The sequence below is a fragment of the Platalea leucorodia genome (genome assembly GCF_965183815.1).
Source record: "Platalea leucorodia genome assembly, chromosome: W".
Taxonomy (NCBI): Eukaryota; Metazoa; Chordata; class Aves; order Pelecaniformes; family Threskiornithidae; genus Platalea; species Platalea leucorodia.
This window is the reverse complement of record NC_138859.1, coordinates 31,742,582-31,765,359: the sequence shown is the minus strand read 5'-3', so window position 1 is coordinate 31,765,359 and position 22,778 is coordinate 31,742,582. Positions and strand designations below refer to the sequence as shown.

At 52.3% G+C, this 22,778-nt stretch overlaps 1 pseudogene across 1 annotated transcript; it reads left to right on the top strand.

Moving 5' to 3' along the window:
• Positions 1-271: 271 nt before the first annotated feature.
• On the top strand, positions 272-17,692 carry LOC309601924 (nucleolar protein 6-like; annotated as a pseudogene). The gene is made up of 22 exons: positions 272-289; positions 1,046-1,156; positions 1,424-1,603; positions 2,132-2,300; positions 3,090-3,224; positions 3,369-3,532; positions 4,026-4,146; positions 4,460-4,518; positions 4,673-4,758; positions 5,290-5,405; positions 5,811-5,988; positions 6,390-6,451; positions 7,083-7,149; positions 7,310-7,458; positions 8,231-8,313; positions 10,184-10,324; positions 10,624-10,741; positions 10,960-11,108; positions 11,344-11,500; positions 11,956-12,108; positions 16,454-16,583; positions 17,543-17,692. The product of its transcript is annotated as a nucleolar protein 6-like (transcript).
• The last annotated feature ends 5,086 nt before the right edge of the window (positions 17,693-22,778 follow it).

The following is a 22,778-nucleotide window of genomic DNA, read 5'->3' as shown; positions in this document are numbered from 1 at the left end:
AGAAATACCCTCCCCTCTACCGCTCAACCGCGCTCGGCTCCGTGGGCGGCTCTATGGGCGGGGCGGGGCGGGAAGGCGGGGCGAGCCGGCGCAGACAATAGGAGCCGGGGGGGGGGGGGGGGGGGGGGGGGGAGGCTGGGGAGAAGCGGGATCTCCGACCCGGAGCTTTCCGGGAACCGCCTGAAGAAGACACCCTGGGCTGCTGGCAGGCCCTTGAGCCCTCCTGACCCGGTAAATCCGGGCAGCAGCCGCGCCTCTGCAGGAGCTGGACATGGGGCAGGGACAGAAGGTACAGGCTTCACAAGGCACCCAGCATATTACTGATATTTCCACCGTAATTCTTATTACCATCCTGCACCAGGCTCTGTGCCTCTTTTACACCATTAAAATTTAACCCTTCCAGCATATAACTGCATTATGGTGGAAGCGCAACTATTGCATCCTTCACTGCTGTGATTTATTGCTTATGGGGGTGAGGAAGTAACATCACCAAGTGCACCCAGCTCCTGTCTTTGACCAGTTTATGGTTTGGACAGGAGGGTTGGTTTATGTCCTGGGAGCAAACTATCTGTGTTAGGGGGAGGTCAGGCTGGTGACTATATGACTCCTTGTGGTTGCAACGTTGATGTTATGAGGAGCAGCTTTGATCTCCTGAAGATCTGCTGGTTTTGGTGGCAGAATCTCTAGGGTCTGCAAGGTCATTTCCTGGAGCTGATACTCTCATACAAAAAACGTTTCTGAGAGCAAAGCCTACATGAATCATACCAGTTTTTTTTGTGGCTGGACCTCACACAGAAGCTGGTGAGATGGAGTTCATTTCCATCCAGCACTTCACAGGAGATGGCAGGAGCTATGCTGTCTTTCTGCCCATGGGCTGACTGGACTCCTAGCTCTGGGCAGGATTTGTGGAGAGGCTTGGGTGTTGTTCCCCAGCTCACCTGCTGCCCTCTTCACCAGGCTCATGGATGGTGCTGGAGGATAAGATAAAGGGCAGGAGCAATTCCAGTGTTGCAGCTACCTTTTGTGGTCCCCTTTCCCCCTACAGATTGAAGAGCTTCTGAAGGAGGTGACATTGAAGGAGATGAAGAAGATTGATGCCTTCCTCCATGAAATTAACAGCCTGCTGAGTGCCATCCCAGAGACATCAGAAACTGAAGTATGTCCCAGAGGGATGGAGGAGGTGGCAAGGCCCCTGTATGGAGCAGGCTCTGCTGTTGCTGTACAGGCAGAGGTCCTTGTGGAGCATCTCCCTTAGGGACTGAAAAAAATATCACCTTACTTTACGTTGGAGGGGAGAGGGGGATGCTCCATCTTTAAGCTCTGAGTGCAGGCACTTGTGGTTGTGTGAGGAGAGGGATCCTGGTCTCTGCACATCTGCTGTTGGTGATGCTTAGAGCGTTTTGCATGTCCTGTCTATTCCCAGCTCACCGACCAGGCCTGGCTTCCCAAGGGCGTGAAGGTCCCATTCCTGCAGGTGCCGTTCAGTGTGAAGGGGAGGTTCTGTTTCCTGCCCCCAGCCAAGCTGAAGGTGGTGGGCAGCTACCTGCTGGGCACCTGCATTAAGCTGGAGATCAACGCGGATGTGGTGGTGACCATGCCGCGGGTGAGTCTGGCCATGCCTGCTCCCAAATGGCCTGGGGCCTGGCTGAGCTCCGTCACCTCCTGTCCCCCGCAGCCCCTGCCCTGCCCTCTCCATTCCTGAGTGAGGTTGCGGCATCTGGACGTGCAGTGTGGTGACTCCCACGAGGAGCTGGGGAGTGCAGTCTCACCACTCACTCAATCAGAGCTTTCAGCTGCTTTGATTTTAGTTCCTCATGAGGATCTTCCTTCTCTCTGCTTGGGCTGAACCTCTTCCACATTGCCAGGGAGATAGATGCTGTCCAGCTTTGTACCCCATTGCACTTCTGCCCCAGCTCCCAAGTCTGTGTTACAGGGAGGATGATATTTGCAGGCCCCTCTAGAGCTCCCTCCCCTTTCTCCCGACCAACTTGGAGCTCCTTGGGGCTGTAGCCACATGTCTGAGATAGGGCTGCCTGTGGGGCCAGGGGGAGCAGTGGGTGGTGTAGTGCCTTGGGCTGAACTGGGCTCTGCAGGCAGGTAAGCTGGGATTGCTCTGTCCCTCTCTTCCCAGGAAATCTTCCAGGACAAAGATAACCTGAACCAGCACTGCCACTGGAAGAGTGCTCTGTACCTGGCCCACATTGCCCAGCACTTCTCCAAGGAGAAGCTCTTTGGTAGCGTGAAGTTTGCCTACATGAACAGCAACCATCTCAAGCCCATCCTGTTCCTGAGGCCTCAAGGTAGCACTTGAGCCTTGCTCTGGTGGGGACTGTGAGTGGGTTAGTGGGCATTAGGTGGAGGGTGGTGGTGGTGGTCTCATACCATGTAACAGGCCCTTTGGAGAGGGGTCAGCCTGGGGCTGTTGTCAGAATTGGTGATAAATTTTGGAGCTTCGATGCTCCCAGTTGTCCTCTCCCTCCACACAGAGCCTAATCCTCAAGGTCTCTTCCCCTCCCAATCCCCCTCTGCAGCTTGGCTGGGCTCCCCAGCCTTGGCCTTGCTGGCTGGCCCACCCTGTAGGTACTTCAGGGAGTAAAGCAGACCCTACAAAAACATGTATGTGTCTAGCACTGTCCTTCCTCCCTGCTCTTCCCACCCCTGCTCCCCTCCATCCTCTTGCCTTCCCTAGGCAGCTGTGCGCAGCCTGACTCTTATCTGAGATGACGTGGGATGCATGGGCTCCTGGGTGCTGCTTGTTTCCGCAGACCCCAGGCAATAGCGGGTTTGGGTCTGGGACTGGCAGTGGCCAGTGACCTGGCAAGGCCAGGGCAGGCAGGAGAGTGCTGGGGTACCAGACTGGCCAGTGGGGATGAAGATAGGACTCGGACATGAGCAATGTGACATCAGGGTTATTGTTGGCTCTGGGATGTGGTCACTCTTGGCTCTGAGATGATGTCCACTGCTGCTGAGCTTTGCTGGGAAGGAGCTTTTTCCTTTCCCCAAGCTGGGGGTGCTCCCTGCTTTCTCAAGTTAGTCTCTGGGTCTCTGACATCTCTTCCTCCTGCACATCTACCCCCTGGTGCTTACGGGCAAGGATGAGAAGATGGTCACCGTCTGACTCCATGCCTGTCCTGTCCCGGGTCTCTTCAAACCCAGCCGCTTCTATCCCAGCAAGAACAACATCCAGACAGCCTGGTTCATGGAGCAGAGCACCCCCAAAGAAGGTAGGGCTTGGGGCTAGGGGAACATGAGGCTGCTTGGTTCAGCCAGAGACTGCATGCAGTGCCTGGAGGTGGGTTTGCTGCAGCCCTTTTCTGTGAACAGGAGGTTTGTGGTTGGGTCCAATGTGCTGCTGTCTCCCCACACAGGAGCCAACGAGCCCCCGACCCCGCACTACAACAACTCCATCCTCTGCAACACGGTGCTTCTGTCCCACCTGCACTTCTTGTCTAGCACAGCTATTGACTTCCCGGGTGTGAAGGATGGCCTGGCCCTTCTCAAAGTTTGGCTGAACCAGCGGCAGCTCAGCAAAGTACGTCCTGTGCCAGGGGACAGCGCAGGCTCTGCTCACCTGACTAACCTGCCTTTGGCCTGCTCTCCCTTCCTGGGTGGAAGGACAGTGGTTTGGTCCTGGTGGGTGGTGTGGTGGGCTTGTGACTCTGATTTGAGCTGTGTTGGGTTTCAAGGAGCCCCATCCTACCCTGTGGGTTGCAATGAGTCTGTGTGTACCAGACAATCGTGCTTCTTTGAGATCCCTGGAATGATGTAGTGGGTTTTGGGGTTTGGTTTGTTTTGGGGGGAATTCATCCCATTTCCCAAAGAACTTTGAGGTGTTGCCTTCCTGCAAGGGGATCCATATCTCTGCTTGTTGTACAGGGCTTTGCCTCAATGTCTTCCTGGCTGGATTGGGGCTTGGGGGCTGCCCTGCTGGTGATGACAGAGGCCAGAAGCAGTCATGTGGGGTGGGCTCTGGGGCTCGTGGTGCCTCATTGAGCTCTTGTTGACTCACCCCTCTGTTTTCACAGGGCTTGGGGTGCTTCATCGGCTTCTTGGTCTCCATGCTGGTTGCCTACCTGCTGATGAAACGCAAGATCATCAGGATGATGAGTGGGTACCAGGTGCTGAGGAGCACCCTGCAGTTCCTGGGTGAGTTTCCAGGGAAAGGCTGGTGTCAGCAGAGTCTCTGTACGAAGCCTGAATGTGGTGGGGAGAAGGGGGAATTGTGGTTTTTCTCCCTCTGATGCTGAGACCCTGTGGGTGAGATGGACAGATGGGTATGAGGCAGCAGAGCAGGGCTGGATGGAGCAGCTTCCAGAGGGGTGGGTAGTGGTGGAGGCCAGCATTGCATTGTAGCACTGTGTTGCAAGACCACAATGGTATTGGCATGTAGCTGTACCACCCTCACCAGTGGGGGAGATGTGGATGGTGGCGTGACTTGTTCCTTCCTGTCTGCCCACAGCCACCGCTGACCTGAGCGTGACAGGGATCAGCCTAGCAAAGGATGTGGATGCCTCTCTGGTAAGCAGCCCTCCGGGAGGGGCTCGTGCCTGTGTCTGGCTGCCCTGCCTGGGCAGGGATGTGCCTGTTAAAGGGATGTCGAACGGCAAAGAGGTGGTGGTGTGTTGGTGTCTGTGCTGCACCATGGCACTAAGAACTGTGCTTGCTCTTCCAGCCTGTCCTGGATGACTTCCACCAGGTGTTTGAAGTGGTCTTTGTGGATCCCTCTGTGCTGATATGACTGCCAGCAAATACCACCAGGTACCAGGCAGGTTGTGATGGCATCTTGAGATGCTGTCTTAGGAGCAAGCTGAGGCAGGCAGAGGGTGGTTAGATGTCTTGGAGGAGGATGTTGGACATGGGGAGGGGGTTCAGTGTTGCTTTTTAAGCTTTTAATATCCATCTCCAGTTCTGAAGCTTGGAAGTGAATTTTAAGACTTGGATGTAGTGCTGGCTTACCTGTTTTGCTTGAATGATGGAGGAAAGTTGTTTTCCTCTTTGTGGGCACCTTTGGGTGAAGCCAAGCAGCTGTTTAGCAGAAATAACTGTTTTGGAGCAGAAAAAAAACACCTTGATGGCAGGGATATCAAAGAGGGACTGTCTGGCCAGCAGTGACAGCTGTCGATGACTTGGCTTCACACTGAGGACAGAGGCTGTCTGAGATCAGGGTCTGCTGGTGACTATGGAGCTGGGGTGGCCGTGGTTGATGGGGGAGCATTGGTGACCACTGCTGGAGGGATTTGCTTTCTTTCTCCCCTCCCATTCATGCTCTTGCTCTGTCTTCTTGCTCAGGTCCAGTTCAAAGCCAAGCGCTCCATGGAAATTTTGGATGATCGGATGGTGGATGGCTTTCAGGTGCTGCTCATGACTGCAAAGCCTGTGCTCAGAGCCTTTGACCATGTCTTCCAGTGAGTCTCTGTGCTGCCAGGGTAATGCTGAGGAGCCTGTTCAGAGAAGAATGGGCTGCTTCTGGCTTTGGACTGGGGTGGATGTGAACCTTCCTGGTAGGAGGTGGCCCTGCTAGTTTTGAGATAGACACTGGTGCCTCTTGCATTTGGCCATTTTGCTTTTACTGTCTAGATAGCCTCCCAGGAGGAGGAGGGCAGTGCTTTGGCCTTTGGGAATGATGACTGTCCCAAGGACCAGCATCTCCTGTGGTGCATCCTGAGATGCCGAAGTGCAGTGTTTCTTCTTGTAGCCCCCATCCTGGGCCAGGACCCTCAGCTCCCCACTTTATCCATCCTCTAGCATATCTCTCTCAGAAAGGATTTGGTAGCAGGGGTGGGTGACCAGCTTCTCTCCTTCTCCTGTAGCCTGAAGCATGTCTCCAAGCTGCAGGGTGCCTGCAAGAAGATGCAGCTGCTGAATGAGCTGATGGATCGGGGTGGGAACTATGTGGCCACAGCCCTTCCCTTCGTTGTCTTGCTGCTGGCCTGTGGGCTGGCCAGGAGAGCGCTGCTCATGACTCGCTCCTTGCCCCAGATCCCTGAGGTAATGCAGCTTGGCAATGACACTGCATCCTTCGCAGCACACAGGGTCTCGTGTGTCCCTTGTGGCACTGCTGGGCACGGGGAGGGGATCTTTGCTCTCTGGGGGACGAGACAGGCCTGTCCCCTTTCTGGGGAATACAGGACCTGAGGCACTGCACTGGGGTGTGGGGTGCAGCTGGGAGGCTTGGTCTAGGTAGAATTCCTGGCCCAGCAATGGGGCAGGGTGAAAAGAACCAGTTTTCTCATCAGGGAGACCTATTAAATGAGGCTTTCCCTGTCCATGCTTGTCCAGGCACCCAAGAGCATGTAGCAGGAGGTTCATCTAGCAGCCTGATATCCCAGCAGCTGCTGCTCCAGCAACCTCATTTCTCCTTGTGCTTCATGTTCCCCATTTTCCTGCAGTGGCTGATTGACACTGAGCCCCCAAAACACAAGGATGTTGGGCCCCTGAGGTTTGGGCTTCTGTTTCATAGAATCATAGAATGCTTTGGGATGGAAGGGACCTCTGAAGGTCATCTAGTCCATCCCCCCTGCAATTGGCAGGGACATCTACAACTAGATCAGGTTGCTCAGAGCCCCATCCAGCCTGGCCTTGAATGTTTCCAAGGATGGGGCATCTACCACCTCTCTGGGCAACCCGTTCCAGTGTTTTACCACCCTCATCGTGAAAATTTTTTTCCTTGTGTTTAGTCTAAATCTACCCTCCTTTAGTTTAAAACCATTGCCCCTTGTCTTGTCGCCGCAGACCTTGCTAAAAAGACTATCCCCATCTTTCTTATAGGCCCCCTTTAAGTACTGAAAGGCTGCAATAAGGTCTCCCCAGAGCCTTCTCTTCTCCAGGCTGAACAACCCCAGCTCTCTCAGCCTTTCCTCATAGGAGAGGTGTTCCATCCCTCTGATCATTTTTGTGGCCCTCCTCTGGACCCGCTCCAACAGGTCCATGTCCTTCCTGTGCTGAGGACCCCAGAGCTGGACGTAGTACTCCAGGTGGGGTCTCACCAGAGCAGAGTAGAGGGGCAGAATCACCTCCCTCGACCTGCTGGCCATGCTTCTTTTGATGCAGCCCAGGGTACGGTTGGCTTTCTGGGCTGCGAGAGCACATGTTTGTCCCAAGTTTGCTGCCAGCACGCTGGAGAAGGGACTACAGGCTGATCACCCTGAGGTGAGGGGAGCCCTGCTTGTGCTGAGTGGGGTGGAGCAGAGCTGGTGTTGTGCTGTGGTTATAGATGGCTGCGGGGCTGGCTGGCGGTCATGGGAATGGTTTGGCTGGCCCCAGTGGTGACCTGTGTCCCTGGCCTGGCTTGGCCAACATCCCCCTGCAGGCGCTGGACTTTCGGACCCTCTGGGGGGAGAAATCGGAGCTGTGGCGGTTCCAGGATGGCAGCATCTGTGAGGCGGTGGTGTGGGAGGCCGACACCATTTGCCAGAAATGCCTCATTCCTGAGCAGATCGTCAGGCACCTGCTGAAGCTATAAGTCATACCGAGCAGCAGCCAAAGCTGGGAGACCTGCAGCTGTGTGGGGTCACTGCCGCTCTCCTGGCTTGTGCCACATCCCTGGTAACCCCATTGTCAGCTTTGTGCTTTGGGGGATGTTGTGGGTCATTTTGGCTTTGTGAAATCTGGAAGTCATTTCAGTTGTGGTCCTGATGCTGCAAGCTGCTTCCCAAGAGAAAGTGGGGAGGGCAAGCACACGGTGCTATAGCTTCTGCTGATGGCAATGCTAAGGGCAAGGAGGCAGCATGGTCCTGCCCTTACATGCAGATGGGATGTTGGGACACTCATTGTTGGCAGAGATGGAAGAGAAGCTGTCTGGACCTTGTAGGATGTTTAATGAAATCCTCTGAGATCCTGTAGTGGTTCACAAGGTTGAGTCTCCCTACAGCATTGGAAAGCCTCCCTGTAGCAGTTTAGACCTTCTGCCAAAAAATGAGACCTTCTTGCACAGAACAAAGGGGTTGCCTGGACCTCTTTATCCTGACTCAAGGAGGGGTCTTGTGAGGAAAGGCTGCACATTGGCAGCTTTGGCTTTGAATCCTGTGAAGCTGAATGAGTTGTGCCGCTTTGGGTGGATAACTTGGGCATGGGAGGAACGCACAGAGATTGGTATCCTCACCATGATCTTCCTGTATGGAGGGGTTCCTTGGTCTTGGACTGACCCTTGCCTGTGGGCACAGCATGCAGTGTCAGGATGGATGTGTTGATGTGTCATAGCTCTGATGCTCTGTTGTCGTCTTCCACGTAGCCACACAGACATTCCCAAATCCTCCATCTGCTCCACTGGATCCCTGCTGTAGTCTGGGACTCCAGTCTGAGACTGGGCAAGAGGTACAGTTGTTCCTCCAGTGGGGCTGTGGGTTTATCAGGGAAGGGAGGTACGGGAAGGGCTAAGAGGAGGTCATTTTAGCTTTGTAGCCCCGAGGCAGCTAGGTGGTTCCCAAGAGAAGGAAGCGAGGGTAAGGAAAATGCCTGCCTGTGGGCGCTTGGATGGGCAGCGTGGTGTTCTCCTTGGATCTGCTGAGCCTTTCGTGCCAACCAAGGCATAGCTGCTGAAGTCCTCTTGCTCTGGTAGCCCCTACATCCCATTTTCTCCTGCAAGCATCCCACTGGCCTCCTCTTTCTGCTTGTGTCCACTATGTCCACATTGTCTGAGGATATATCACTGTCCCACTGTGCTCCTCTGGCTGTACCTTTCAGGTCCTGTGTCCTTCAGGACATAGGCTAGACACTCCTGTGCTTTCATCCCATAGGCCCACCTGGGAAACCCAAAAGGATCTTTCCTGTCATGCTGCAAAGTGCTAGATCATGCCCACTGAGCCCTCCCTAGTGTTGCAGCTGAATGTGCATCTGAAACAAAGAAAAAGATGCATCTTGGAGGCTGGGAGATGTCCCCCTCCCTACTTCTGCTCTCCAGCTTGTGAAATTAAAGCCTGGAGATGAGCCATGAGCACTTTGGCACCACTTTGCTGGCTTTTGGTAAAACCAGCTTTTTTACCTGGTTGGATGAAGGAGGAAGTTGTTTCCTTTCCCCTTTTTAAGAGCAAAGGGGACCAAATCTGACTGAAAGTCTCCTGTGCCAGGACCAGCTATGGTCTGGGCAGAGCTGCATGTCAGATTTGGGATGAGATGCTAGTTTGTACAGCCTGCTGTGCAGTGTGGCAGCAAAATCTGTGTGCGCCGTGTCCCTGCAAGCTAGCCTGGGGTGAGCAGGGTGGATAAACCCCACACTGAGAGGGGATGTGCTTTCCTGGAGCTGGAGGGGCATTTAGGAGTCGATTGTTGCCAGTCCTTGACAAATGAAGGAGAAACTTGCTCTTGTGCATGGGGCAGCGGGTAGGGGTATCTGTCTCTGCTCCTCCAGCTGCTTGTTTGCAGGCAGCCCAGGGAGTCTCTGGTGGCCGAGGGACATGGGGGATGAGGGAAGATGGATGGCGCAGCCAGCTCTAGAGACAGGCAGGACGGGGGTTTGGCGCACCCCGCAGAGGGTGCTGCTGCTCTGCCGGAAAGCCCAGGCTGACTGGATGTGTGTGGCTCGACTCAGCTGCGTCTGAGCTGAGTGGTTTGGTGTTGGTGATGTCTCCTTCTCCTCATTCAGGCTCCTCTGCTGTGCTTTGGAGAGGCGGAAGCTTCAAGGGCAGCGGCAGTTCTCCTTTCGGTGCTTCTCATCTGCCCTCCCCAGGGCTCCTGCAATGCTCTGGATATTTTCTGTCTTTGCTTTTGCTGTGCTTCACAGCTCTGCCTTGGCTAAGGATGTAGTTGGAGCAGTTTTCTGTTAACTGCCGCCTCTGTTGGCATAGTGGTAACTGGCGGGGAGGCAGTAGCAGAGCTCTCACCTTGCCAGTGTGGGATCTCTTTACCCCCAAATCACTCTTAGCTTCTCCTTTCCTAGGGAGAATGCTGGCAGTACAGCTCTTGGTGCTGTCTTTGTGTCTTGCACAGGAAATAATTTCACTTGCTGCTTGAAACGCAGCCTCTAAGATGCCCGTGGCTGCTGGGGAGCCACAGACAGTCTTGCCCTTGGCTTCCCTCTCTCTCTTACCTCCTTGTTTTGCTGAGTGCTCTTGCCAGAAGCTGCTCCCTGGGGTGGCAGTCCTGGCTCCTTAGAGCTTGGCTACGATACCAACCTGAGAGGGAGGCAAGGTGGGCGTCTGTGCAGGAGTGAGAGAGGCAAACAGAGAGGCTCCCTGTGTGTCTGCAGATGTTGGGGGTGGGCGAGGAGGCCGTGGTCAGTGTTGTCTGCTCCTACGATGTCCTGAGCTGCAAGCTGTGGAACCTGAAGGGGCTGCTGCTGCCGGTGATGGCTGTGCAGGGCATCCATCCAGCCCTCCGGTACACAGATGTGAGTGTCACGGGGCACAGTCCATGCGTGGGGGTCTGCAAGGAGCTGGGGGGAGGCCCTGGGCTGAGAGGGGACAGAGAGAATTAATCTCTCTCTGCTTTTGTGGCTCCTGAGAGCCCTCGGCATGATGCAGTGCCTCTTCTTTGCTGTCCCATCCCTGGGGCTGGCTGTGCACAAGTTGGCCAAGCCCTTCGTGCTGGGGGGCTTTGCTGGAGCAAGAGGTTTGGGGTGAGGGGGTGTGCGGTGCCCTGGGGTTTCTGCTCCCTCTTCTCAGTCCCTGGGCAGCTGTTCTCTCCCAGGTCTTCCCTCCCATTCCCATGAAGCCAATTTATTCCTTCCATACCTGAATCAGGACCAAGCACTTGCTGCTTACCTCAGAGGAGAAGCCCTGCCTGGCCTACATAGCCCTTTTGAAGAATAAGTGGGGAGAGATGTGAGTGGGAGATGATTTGGTGGGGTAAGTGGAGGCACACGACCGTGCTGGCTCCATTACTGCTGCGTTGGTGTGCCGCAGGCAGGAGCAGAGCCCCGGCTCCTCCTGCTCTCCTGCTGTAACCTCTAGTCCCAGCCACCCCCATCCAACACCTCACTTCTGTGTGGGGCTCACTGGCCTCCTTCTGTCCCTTTGCCCCTAGTCGTCTGCCACATGGGAGGCAGTGACCAGTGGCCACAGGACAAAGAAGCCATCAAGCGCATCAAGGTGGTTTTCTACCTCCAGCTGGCTGAGCTCCTCCAGCACCAGCTGGTTTGCAGACCTGCGGTCACCCACATTGATGTGTACAAGGTAGGGGGGTGACTGGGACCTTTTCCAGACCTGACTTGTTACCAAGGAGGCAGGCAGGGGCTGTGGCAGTGGTTGCACTGGACAAAACCAGGATTTGGATGGCGGGCCTAGGAAAGAGCATAGTGAGACTGCGCTGATGCCAGGATGCTGCTGTTGTGTCCCTGAGGTGCAGTGTAGCACACCAGCCTGCTTATGTTACCACCAAGCCTGACTTCACCTTCTGTTCCCATCTCAGGATGGCTATGTTTTCCACCTCCAAGTAGCCTACCACCGGGAGCCCCTGATCTTGAAGGAAGTGGTCACCCCAAAGGGATGCTGAAGTACCAGGACATAGAGGAGTCTTGGCAGCTGGAGATGTCGTATCTGCCCTATCTAACCAGCTCCCTGCATGGGTAGGTGAGGTGGGGGGTGTCTGGAGGGGCCAGGACACAGGACATGACTGGAAGCCGGTGTGGAGGTGCCCTTGGATGTTGGAGGGTGATGATGGGGAGAGGAGCTTACTGTGGGAAGTGGCACTTCTGCCCACCTCATGAGAGGCTCTGTGGGAAGATGGAGGGACGAATGTGGGTGGAGGCGGCACCGGTTGTCCCTGTTGTCACATCTGAGGTCATTGGTATGGGGAGACAAGTACCAAAGAGCTGCATGGTTAGAGAGGAGCATGCAGCAGCATTTTCCCCTTCGTTCCCCCAAAATCTCAACACCCATAGAGAGTGCCCTGTGCTCGTGATGCTGCGCACATGTTCCTGGCAGACATTTGCCCCTCTCTTCTCTCCTGCCGAATGCCAAAAGGGCATTTTTGGGTCCTGGGGTGTGTGGGTTGAGCAGTAGCTTGTCTCCCTCCTTGCAGGCTCCAGCAGCAGCACCCTGTCTTTGGCAGCACCTGCCGGCTGGCCAAGTGCTGGGTCAGTGCCCAGCTCCTGAGCGACAACATCTCTGAGGAGTGTGTGGACCTCCTCGTGGTGTTTCTCTTCCTCCACCCGGCCCCCTTCATGCTGCCCAGGTGAGGATGAGGAGCCTGGGCTGGCCCAATGGGGATTTAGTGCTTTTTTTCCCTTACCTGGAATGGAGGAGGGATGGGATGCTGCTAGGGCAGGAGGTGCTGGGAGGGTGCACAGCAGTGATCGTGAGGCCCCTGTGCTGCCAAAATGCTGTCCTAAGCCCTGTTGGGAGTGGCTGGCCAGAGGAGATGGAGATGCTCCGTGCTGCGGGGCTGTGGCTTCCCCTGCCCAGTGTGCTGCAGAGCGAGAGGTGAAGGAGGTAAGGATGGGAGCAAGCATCTTCATGGCCTCTGGGTGCTGGTGGCACAACCACAGGGTGTCTTGTGCCTTCTTGAGGACTGGTGGGGCCCCTCATCCTGCAGGGGATAGCCAGGAGAAGCAGGGGCAAGGGCTGCGTTGTGGCTCCTGGGTTCACTGGGAGGGATGTTATGGTGGTGCTGGCGGCTGCAGCCTCCCTTATGGAGAGGACTCCTGAGGGAAGGGTGAGAGGTTGGCTGCTGAAAGATGAATTGGAGTAGCATGTTGGTAAATAACCCTGCAGGGCCAATTGCTTGCTGGCCCCTGGCAGGTGGACAGGATGCGGCCCAGAGTGAGTGAAATGAAGTTAAAGGGAGTGTTTTTGCTCTGTGTGGAGCCAAAAGGTTACTCTGCCCTGCACTTGGGGTCCAGTTTCCTTCCCCAAAGTAGCAGGAGTAACAGCCTGATGCCTAGAATGCTTTCCTGTCTCCTAAAATACCCTGCTAGCAGGAGCCTCAACATCCCAGCTGTCTGGCTTCATGCACGTGTTGTGTCACAGGGGAAGAGGCACAGTGGGAGCTTGGCTGGCGTTGTTTGGAGCTGCACTGGAGATGGGAGCAGCCCTCTCTCCACCTCCCTCTTGCTCCAACCCTGGGAGTCTGGAACCACAAACGTAGTTGTTTGTTGGAAGTAAATAGTTTTAATAGGATTTTTATACTGGTAGATCCCTTGCTGAGAACACTTAAAATGTTCTAAGCACTGAGCAAATGTTGATTGATGCATTTGCCACTTGAACTGCCATCGTACCAGGAAGAGCTGCTAGGCGCATTTTGGGTGCAGAGACCTTCCCAAATGGCTCCTCATTTTCCAGCAGCTGTGATGCAATGAGCCCAATCTCTGGGTATAAGTAGGAGCAGTGAAAAAATGGGTGTATAAATGGTTAGGCCAAAAAAACCTAAACCCCTAAACAACAATGTAGTTGCTTAACTAGTAATGAGCACTTACCTCATTGCAAAATTCACGCTTCAGCCTGAGCTGCTTAATCCAGTAATCCCACTTTAGATCAGGGTATTGTTTTACTCACCACCTTTGTCCATCCTTTCATTCAAACAACCGAGATGGCTCCTTACAGACCTTGAGGTAATCTTCTTCCAGGTGCTATGTACCCCTTCTCTGGACTATTAGGCTCCTCCAAATCACAGCCCCGAGCTTGCAGGTCCCCTGTGCCTCTGCGAGATGGGAACCAGCTGTAGGTTTTGCTGATGGCAGGGATCCTCCTGAGAGGGGAGAGCTTTCCCTGGGCCTTTAAAGCTGAATTGCAACCAAAGATAACAGCAGCTCGAGAAGGGAGTTAGGGGTTCAAATGTGCTCCCTGCCTTTTCTCCTTTTTCTCTTAAACTTTCCCTTGAGGAAGGTGTTTGCAGGCTCAGGCAAGCCCAGTGGCACTCGTCATGGAGTCATGGGATGTGGAAAGGGAGGTGAACTCTGTTTCCTTTTACTCCCCAAGCTTCTGTACAAACAGAAGTGCAGCGACTAATACACCAGACCCTTTTAATGCTGCGGTTTCCCAAGAGTTGAATGTGCATCTCTGCAGCTCAATGGAGCCAGCCCAAGCACTGTCATGTGGACGACGCTGGGAGCAGCGCAAGTGCAGAAGCTTGCCCTTTGCTGGGATTTTGAACTGGATGCCGTCCTTTTTAACATCTGTCCTCTGCTCTCTGCTGTCTGGATAAAAGGTGCTGGGTATCAGGCTGAACAGTGGTTTTACTGGGAAATGAGCTGAATCTGGGAGGGCTCCTTTCCTGCAAATGCTCCTGGCTCCTGTCTAGCAAGACACGCCTGTAAAAAAAAAAAATACCTTTCTCATAGGGAGCATCACATTGCACTCGAGACCTCGCCCTGTAGAGTAGCAGAGCTTTTTCAGGTTCTCACATGCTCTGTTCCCCTCTGGTTCGGAAAGCTGTATGTTGGCAGTCAGTGTGCCCTGAGCTTTCTTGCCCTTGAGCTTTCCCTCCCTCCTGCTGTTTGCCTTTCAGCAAAATGAGGAGTATTCCCTGTTGACTGGGCTCTGAGCGTAACCCATCGCTCTCAGCTGAGAAATGCCAGGGCGGGTTGCCTCTTTCTCAATGTATTTTTAGACAGTGTTTTTTCTAGCCAGTTTGATGAGATAATGCCTTGACCAGCCTTGCCCTTGTGAAGATCCCATGAAGTGGGATGAGCTGGCAGGTCTCAGGATCTTCCCAGCTTGATGGCCTAATTGTGTTGCCCTCTTTTTGTGATACTTCAAGTCCGAACTCTGGCTCTGAAGGTTGCAGACAACACCACCCCTCCCTGCTTATCAGGTCTTTACTCTTAAAATTCCACCCCACCCTTTGTGATCACTGGTAATATTAATCCAATTCATGGTTTTTCCCTCCTACTGCGATCCTGGTATGTCTATACAAGACTCCTTCCGAGCTTGCCTTTGATGTTGATTTTTTTTTTTTTTTTTTTTAATGCACATCCTCATGAAAACCTCATGATACAATGATGCCAGCAGAGAGCTCTCTTTGTAAGAGCATGGCTGAGTTGCAGCTGGGGAAACTAAGGGGATGGAGGAGAAGGATGAAGAGGGAGCAGAGGGTCTGTATTTCTTGCAGTAGGTTGCTCCAAAGCTGGTGAGGCCATGTGCAGAAACTTCTCCTGTACCGATGCTGGGGGCTGTTTGCTCTGCCTGGTAAACATGTGCCGTTGCCTGATGTTAATCTCCACCAAGATGAGTAAGTGTCAGGGAGCAGCTTCTTGGATGTCTTGGTCAGCTGCGCTCGGGATGCATATCTCCAGGTACCAGTGTGTTGGGTGCTGAGCTGTAGGGCCAGACTTTTGGGTTTGAAAAGTTGCTTGCACACAGCGTTGTTTACTTCTGCTGCAATGCTCATCCCCTGCCTTCTTGCAGTGCTGGGAATTCAGCTTGCGTGAGCTTGGGGGAAGCCAGACTGTGGACTTCAGTTATCTCTTTATGCAAGGTCTGTTTTTGAGCTCTCCTGCCCAGTACTACCAAAGGAGCTACTCATTGACACAGCTGCTGAAACACAGGGACAAGGAGAGCAGATTCCCGCAGTGCCTCCATTGAGCATTCTATCTCTTTGCACCTCACAGGACTTTGTGTTACTTAAAATTTCTGCTGTTATGTTTCCTTTTGGGACGCTGTGCTGACAGCACACATGGGGTTTGTCCTGGCGGAAGAAAGAGCTTTGATATACCTTTGTTGCACAGATTGCAGAGCTCAAGATGCTGGCCTCCAGTGCAAGATCCTTGACTGGGGTTGGTCTTTGCTGCCATGTAGTGAAATGTATTGTGGCAGGATTGCCTGCTGGGCAGGGCCCGCCTCTTGCTATCTGATGCACTGTGAAATCTTGGACATGGCTGTTGGACACTGGGATAGGACAGCTTGGTAGTGCCAGATCCAGCTGATGGGGGATCATGGTGAGAAACACTCAGTGGGTTGTCACCTAAGGGGTCCAATGTCCTAAAGCTGGATGCTGATTTCTTGGTGCTCTTGCAGGCCTGTGGGAGGTGGTGGATCATGTTTCTACTCTCTGGGACAGCAAGAGGTAGTCAGCGATGAGGTCTGCATGCAAAACTTGGAGGCAGCGCACTGTATCCATTGAGGCTGGGGGAAATAAGGCAGCAGGAGGCACCTAGGACTTGTCTATGGGCTGCCAGTTGCTTTCCTTGTTGGGAATCCACTGGAAGAGTTGCTGTTTTGGTCCTGGCTGGTGTGGAGCTACTGTGTGGCCCTGTGTAAGGAGACTGAATCAGGGATGGGCTCTGGCTCTGGGATGTCTGGCACAACCTCTGTTTGTTTTCTACCCAGGACACCTTCAGTGATCTCGTGTTGTTGTTCTACGACAAGCGTGGTGGGGAAGTGGTTGCAGTTTTGTGGAAACCTTTGAGCTTTCAGCCTCAGCCTTTTAAGGTGAGTTCTTGACTCTACTTTAAGGTTCATGTTACCTTTATGCCCTGAAAGCTTGGAGGGCTTTTTTTTTCTGTATTGTAATTGCTTTGTCTAACTCTCATCAGCCCCAAAGCCCTTTGAGAAATGGAGCTCATACTTCTGTCCCTTCTTAGAAAGGGTAAAACCAAGACAGGGCTGTGGCCAGAGTTCCCCCAGTCATCAGCAGAGCTGAGAAAGGAACATGTGTCCCTGGACAAGCCCCAGCACCATGACTACGGGTCAGAACAGAGCTCTGTGTCCCAGGTACTCTTCTCTGGTCCCCTCTGGGAGGTGGGCGATGCCTCTTTTGCCAGACATTTGGTGTGTGCAGCAGGCTGTCTCATTCTTGTGGCTTTGGGTGTCTTACCCAGAAATACCCAACCTGCAAGAAGCTGAGGTGGCAAGCCTAGGTTCATAGTGCCCAAGTCCTATCGATGTATGGAGATATCTTCCAGCTACATTGTGTGGGTTGGCAAACTCTACAGGGTGGTTAAGCTAGGTGTGAGGTACACTGGAGTGATTCATGCTGCTTTCTATGAAGGAAAGGCGCAAAGAAACCAGTGACTCATGGCTCAGAGTTGAAAGCCCAGGCTCTTCTGCTGTCAGTCTCTGGGTGATTTATCTCCCCTCTCTTCACGGCCAGAGGGCATTGGCTATTCAGCCTAGCTGCAGTTGTGAAACCCAGTTATTCACAGTGGTGAAATGAGAGGAGGAGATGCTTGCATCTGAGCCGAGTATGGCTTGATTAAACATGAGGTTTTTTTTTTACTGGTGGAGCCAAGGATCTCTTCCCACTCAAGGTCTTGACACCCAATAACAGAGCAGAGCAGAGCCCAGGCAGCTCTTACTCAAGATCATGGTATGGTCCCTTTTGCATGCCCTGTCTGCTCTTACACAAGCTCCACCATGCCCCTGCACGCTCTTTTCCCATCTCCACCATGCCCCTGTCTATTGCTTCTCTTCCTTCCTTGCAGTCTTTGGACTGTGGCTCCAGGGTAAACCGTGAAAGGGGCTGGAAGGGCCACTCTTGCAGTTTATTAGCTCTAATAATGAGCAATGATGGTGTTGAGAAGTGAAGCTTAGAAAATTGGGTGTAGTGGTGTGGCAGGGGTTGGATGTGATGAGGCAGGAGAACAATTTACTTCTATGTGGGGCTTGCAGAGTTTGCAAAGCAGCTCTGAGCAGGTGCTCCCATTTACGCGATATTTGTGTGTGTCCTGCAGGTCTCCAGCATGAAAGGAAGGATGGTGACAACTCTGAACAACAAGCTGGTCTGTGTTCCCGATGTGGAGGCAATTCTGGAGGACTTTGAGGTTTTGGGAGAAGGCCTGGTCAAAAGTGTGGAAGCTCGTACAGAGAAAGAGACAATCTGAGGCCACTGAGAGGTGTCAGAGGGACCTGTCCTGAAGCAGAGTTTGTTCACTCTGGGACCTTTCCTTTTTATAAATCAATCCTAGGAAAGGCTTTCAGCTTTTTAAATCCCAGAACTTTGTTTTACTCTATTTATATGCCTTGTTCAGAAAAGTGATGGGATCTGTTATTGTTTTCAAGAATACAAATGCCTTTTTATTTTGAAGAAAATATAAAGATGGGATAAAGCGTTCCTGTTCGTTGTAGGAAACAAAGCTGTGTTCACATGAAAATGTCAAGGCCTGAAAATTCTGGCTGAGGTATGCATTGGAAGGCAGTTTCCTAGTTCAATAGAGAGTTCATAGCAGCTACTGTTATTCTAGTGGTTAGCAAAACCAAAGAAACACTGAGCCATTCAAAAATGACCAGGTTATTCCCCTCTACTCAGCCCCGGTGAGACACATCTGGCATGCTGTGTCCAGTGCTGGGCTCCCCAGTAAAAGAGAGACATGGACACACTGGAGCAGGTCCAGTGAAGGGCAAGGAAGATAATAAAGGGGTTGAAGCCTCTGTCATACAAGAGGCTGCAGGAGCTGAGGTTGTTCAGCCTGGAGAAGAGAAGGCTTGGGGGGATCTTACCAATGTGTATAAATACCTGATTGGGAGTACAGAAGATGGAGCCAGTCTCTTCTCAGTGGTCCTCAATGATGGGATGAGAGATGTAAATTGAAATGCAGGAAATTCTACTTAAACTTTTTTTACCATGAGGGTGGTTGAACACTGGCACAGGTTGCCCAGGGAGGTGGTAGAGTCTCTATCCTTGGAGATATTCAGAACCCAACTGGACATGGTCCTGGGCAGCCTGCTCTAGGTGACCGTACTCTGAGCAGGGCTGTTGGATTATTTCTCTCGTGTGAAATGATCATGGGGACTCCTGATGGGAAAAGAGAGAAATAAGAGGGAGCAAATCCACTAGTCCCATTCCCTCTTCTGATGGAGGCAGCATGCATGTTCCAACAGCAAAGTGTGGGTGAATCACATATAGAGTAAATAAAACAGACTTAGTGACAGCAGATATTCAGAAACAAAAAATAAATCAAGGTTGGAAAGGCAAGTGGATGTTCAGGCAGTTTGATAACTGTAGACAGTTGTCATTTGGTAAGGAGCATTTTGGATGGGATGTTAAATCTGTTGCTTCAAGACCTACTGGCCTCTCCAGCTTTTGGAAGTGGGTCTGAGGCTTTGTGGAGGAGATTCACAACTTATTTCTCAAATGTTTTCTCTGAAGTATTTGAAAGCGGGCTGTGGCAGAGGTGTGGCACTGGGCTGATGCTGTCTACCTGGTACCCATTGATCCACTGTTTTGGAGGCACAGTGTGTCCTACAGGATAGATACATGTGTGCAGCATCCCTGGTTTTGGGATATATCTGCTATATTAAAATCGCAAGAAACATTTTTCTCTCTTCCCTGTGCTGGTGGCTGAGGGAGGCTGTAGGTGAAATCCTTTTCCCCCATCTACTGCTTGCAAGAGCTTTTTGAGTACACCTAAACTGAAAACATTGAAAGCACTTAGTGGGTAAAACATATCAAACCTGAGAACAAAGCAGCACTTTCTGTTGCTACCATGACCCCTGCAGCCTAAGCAGCTGCTGACAGCTCCATTAGCAAATGAGATGCAGGCAATGATTTCAACAGGTTTCAAAAGCAATTAAGGATTAATTTTTAGGCTTCTCTTTGTTCTGTTTTATTGTCCTCTAGATGTTGGAATTGCCCAATCTGCCTTCAGTGATGGCTGTAATTTTCCTCGGTAGTCAGATTGTTCCTGCTTTTTGTGCCTATCTGCCTTCACTCTGAATATGCAGTTTGACATTGGCATCCTGTAAATTTGCCAACACAACTGTTGGACAATACTTGAGTTGCCACACTGGTTGCTTGTGCCAGAGCTCTGCCTGTTCCTTCCACGGCCTGTCCTGCCCTCGCTGTATGTTGCAGATGTAAATGGTTTTGGGCCGGGGTGCTCTCCTTGCTGTGTATATCTGTGCTTTTCCCTAGGGCAGAGGTATGTGCCGAAGCCCGCGTTAGCTCACAGAGGAGCAGAGCTTCTCCAGCCCTGCTGCTGCACCAGGCAGACAGGAAGGCCCTGCTCCCCCTTCCCTGGGGCTGTCACGGGATGCAGCCTCTTGCTGGCTTATTCCCTGCCTGGCAATATTTACAGAGACTGTCTCTGCTTTTGCTGCTGAGCAGTGCCGTAATCCCCCCTGTCCTGTCCTTTCCTTCCCAGCCCAGCTACCATGGTGGGGCTTGTGAGGTACCCCCCTGCAGCACCTCTGTTTTTATCTGCTGCTGTTACGCTGTCAGGTATCGTATTGCTGCTCCTCTTCCTTTTTGTCTTTAAAAAGACTTAAAGCTATGCGTAGCTTCAATCTACTGTATATTGGATCTCCTTTCTGCTCCTCCATCCTTGGGTAAAACACTGCCATTTGCAGCTTGCAGCAAAGCATCGGGTAGCGTCCAGGCTAGCCTTCTGCAAAAATAATGATGCCAAGTTAACTGATGGTAAATGAACTCAATCGTAACCAAATCCTCATACAAGTACCAACCTGCTAGTGTTTCACAAGGTAACACCACTGTGCTCAGCAGCCAGATGTGAGCCTAGGTCAGGCCTGTGCTGCAGCTATTTGCTGGTGTAAAGGTCCATTTTGGTGACAGATAATGGTATCTCAGCAAAGGCCATGAAATAAATACACTTAAGACTGGCAAAACTGACCACTGCTAACCCAGCTTACATCACCTGGAGGGGATGCATCTGTGTCAGCAAAAGTTACCCAAGTAACACGTTATCCCAGCTGTGCTTGTAATGCTCCTCATGTTGCCAAAGCCTTGGTTGATCCAGGGGCTCCTGCCTCCTCTTTCAGAGGAAGAGTACCTCCTCAATGCCCCAAATCCCCCAGTATCCAAATATTTAAAGGTGCCTTTGAGCTGTTCTGGAGCCCTTGTTTGTATGATCAAACATCGCAAATGTTCTGGGTCATGTTTTATCATCTGCTAAAATCAGACCCCTGTGGCCAATGTAAGTGGACAAAACCACCTTGAAATTTAGCTGGAAAAGCCTGGGGATGCTCTTGGGGACTGGGTGTTGGTGCCATCTGACTTCTTGAGCAACAGTTGATATCTAAAGCAAAATGCAAAGCACCTCTGTCTGAGGAGCAGAGGGTCCCTGTGCCTCTAATGGGTCTGGAAAGGCAGGAGCCAAAGGAAAGGGGTGTCTCTGGTACATAAGAGAGGATAAGTAAGGTCTCCATTGCAAACTTATCTCCTGTTGCCTGATTTACTGCTCTTGTTGTTGCACCGTGACTAATTTCTATTGTGAAAGCTGGGGTAGGGCCTGGGTTATTCAGAGCATGCTTGTTTGACAACCTGTGCTGGGTTTCTGCTTCCAGAGCAGTGAGCGGGCACTCGCTTGCTTGCAGGTGTTTGCTTAGCTGTGGTCCCATCCATAAACAAGAGCTGTACAAACAGAACTGCCCTGGAGAGCCCATGCTTTGTCATGTTGCGAGAGGCACAACAAGGGGAAAGGGAGGGAAGCACTGGAGCTGAGGCGATAGCAGTGGGATTTGACATGTTGCCACCGCTCTGGATGCGTAGGCATTGCTACCATGTTGATTTTGTAGAGAGACAGGAGACCTTTGAAGCTCTTTATGGTGAGTCTCCTGTGTATGGGAGGTGAGCACAAATGGGGAGGTGTTTCTAAATGCAGTGCTGGGCTGGAGCGATGTTGATGTGCATAGTGGGTGGATGGAGTCAGCCAAGACAGGGCTCAGCAGTATCTGCTTTCTAGCAGACCTTTCCAAAAGTTGCTGTGTCCTGGGCCTTTTCCTGAGCCATCTTTTGGGCAGCTTTCTCCTAAAAGGGTCAGCTTGTGCTTTGCAAGGGTGTTTTCTGAAGAAGGGGTTGTTGGGAGGCGCCTGGTGCTGGCTCAGGAGAGGGGGTGATGGACAGAGCCTTTCTTCTGCCACCAGACCCCTGCTTGCCAGGCGCCCTTGATAGCTTCGAGTGGCAATGGCAAGATTTATGAAATGAAGCTGGGGAAACAAGTTGATGAAACACAGCTGGGATGATGGGATGATCAGAGCAGGTTGAGTGGTGTGGGGTTTTCTTGCCTGCTGAACTGTTCAGCTCTCACTGATCAGGGCCACCGAGATCTTTTTGGAGGCGGTTTGGGGTCTCCATGGCTGGCTGGCTTCAGGCTGACTCCCTGAATGCAAGAAGCATGTGTTTCCTGGAAATAAAGGACATTTTGCTCAGGCACCCACAATCACTGTTCATTTTTAAAAACCCTTAGGCTAAATTTCCATGGCTGGCTAGGGAAGGAGCAATTACCTGTTTTTTGGCACAGAAAGGGAATATCCTCCTCTAGTTTGCTGTTCCCACAGTGACTGTACTGCTTGGCTGGGGGATGGCTTGTTTGCTGAGGTTTCTGTTATCAGGAAAACACTCTGGATCTGAAGTGATTTTTTCCCAGCCAAGGCAGCAGCTTTTGGGAAGCACTGGTAGCAAAGTGGCTCTGGCGGGCAGCAGCTTTTGACATGCGTGGTCTCCCTGGGAAGGCAAAGTGATGCTGCTCATTGGGGTGAGGGTGGCACTTAGCAAGTGCAGGGTGCACCACAGGGAAGGAAAAATCAAAAGGTCGGGTGGGGGAACTGAAAAATGGGAGAAATGTGATCTGGAAAGGGGCTGGGGTTGGAAAAGAAAGGGCAGTTTGGCAGTGGGGGAAGTGATGCTGGTCGCTGGCACCCCAGGGCTGTGCTGGGGGAGCAGGATGAAACTGCAAGTTGCTCAAACCATATGAGCTGGTGCAAAGATGCAGCCTCTGGTGCTGTGAAGTCTTTCATAGAATCATAGAATTGTTTAGGTTGGAAAAGACCTTTACGATCATCAAGTCCAACTATTAACCTATCACTGCCAAGTCCACCGCTAAACCATGTCCCTAAGCGCCACATCTACCCATCTTTTAAATACCTCCAGGGATGGGGACTCCACCACTTCCCTGGGCAGCCTGTTCCAATGCCTGACTACTCTTTCGGTGAAGAAGTTTTTCCTAATATCCA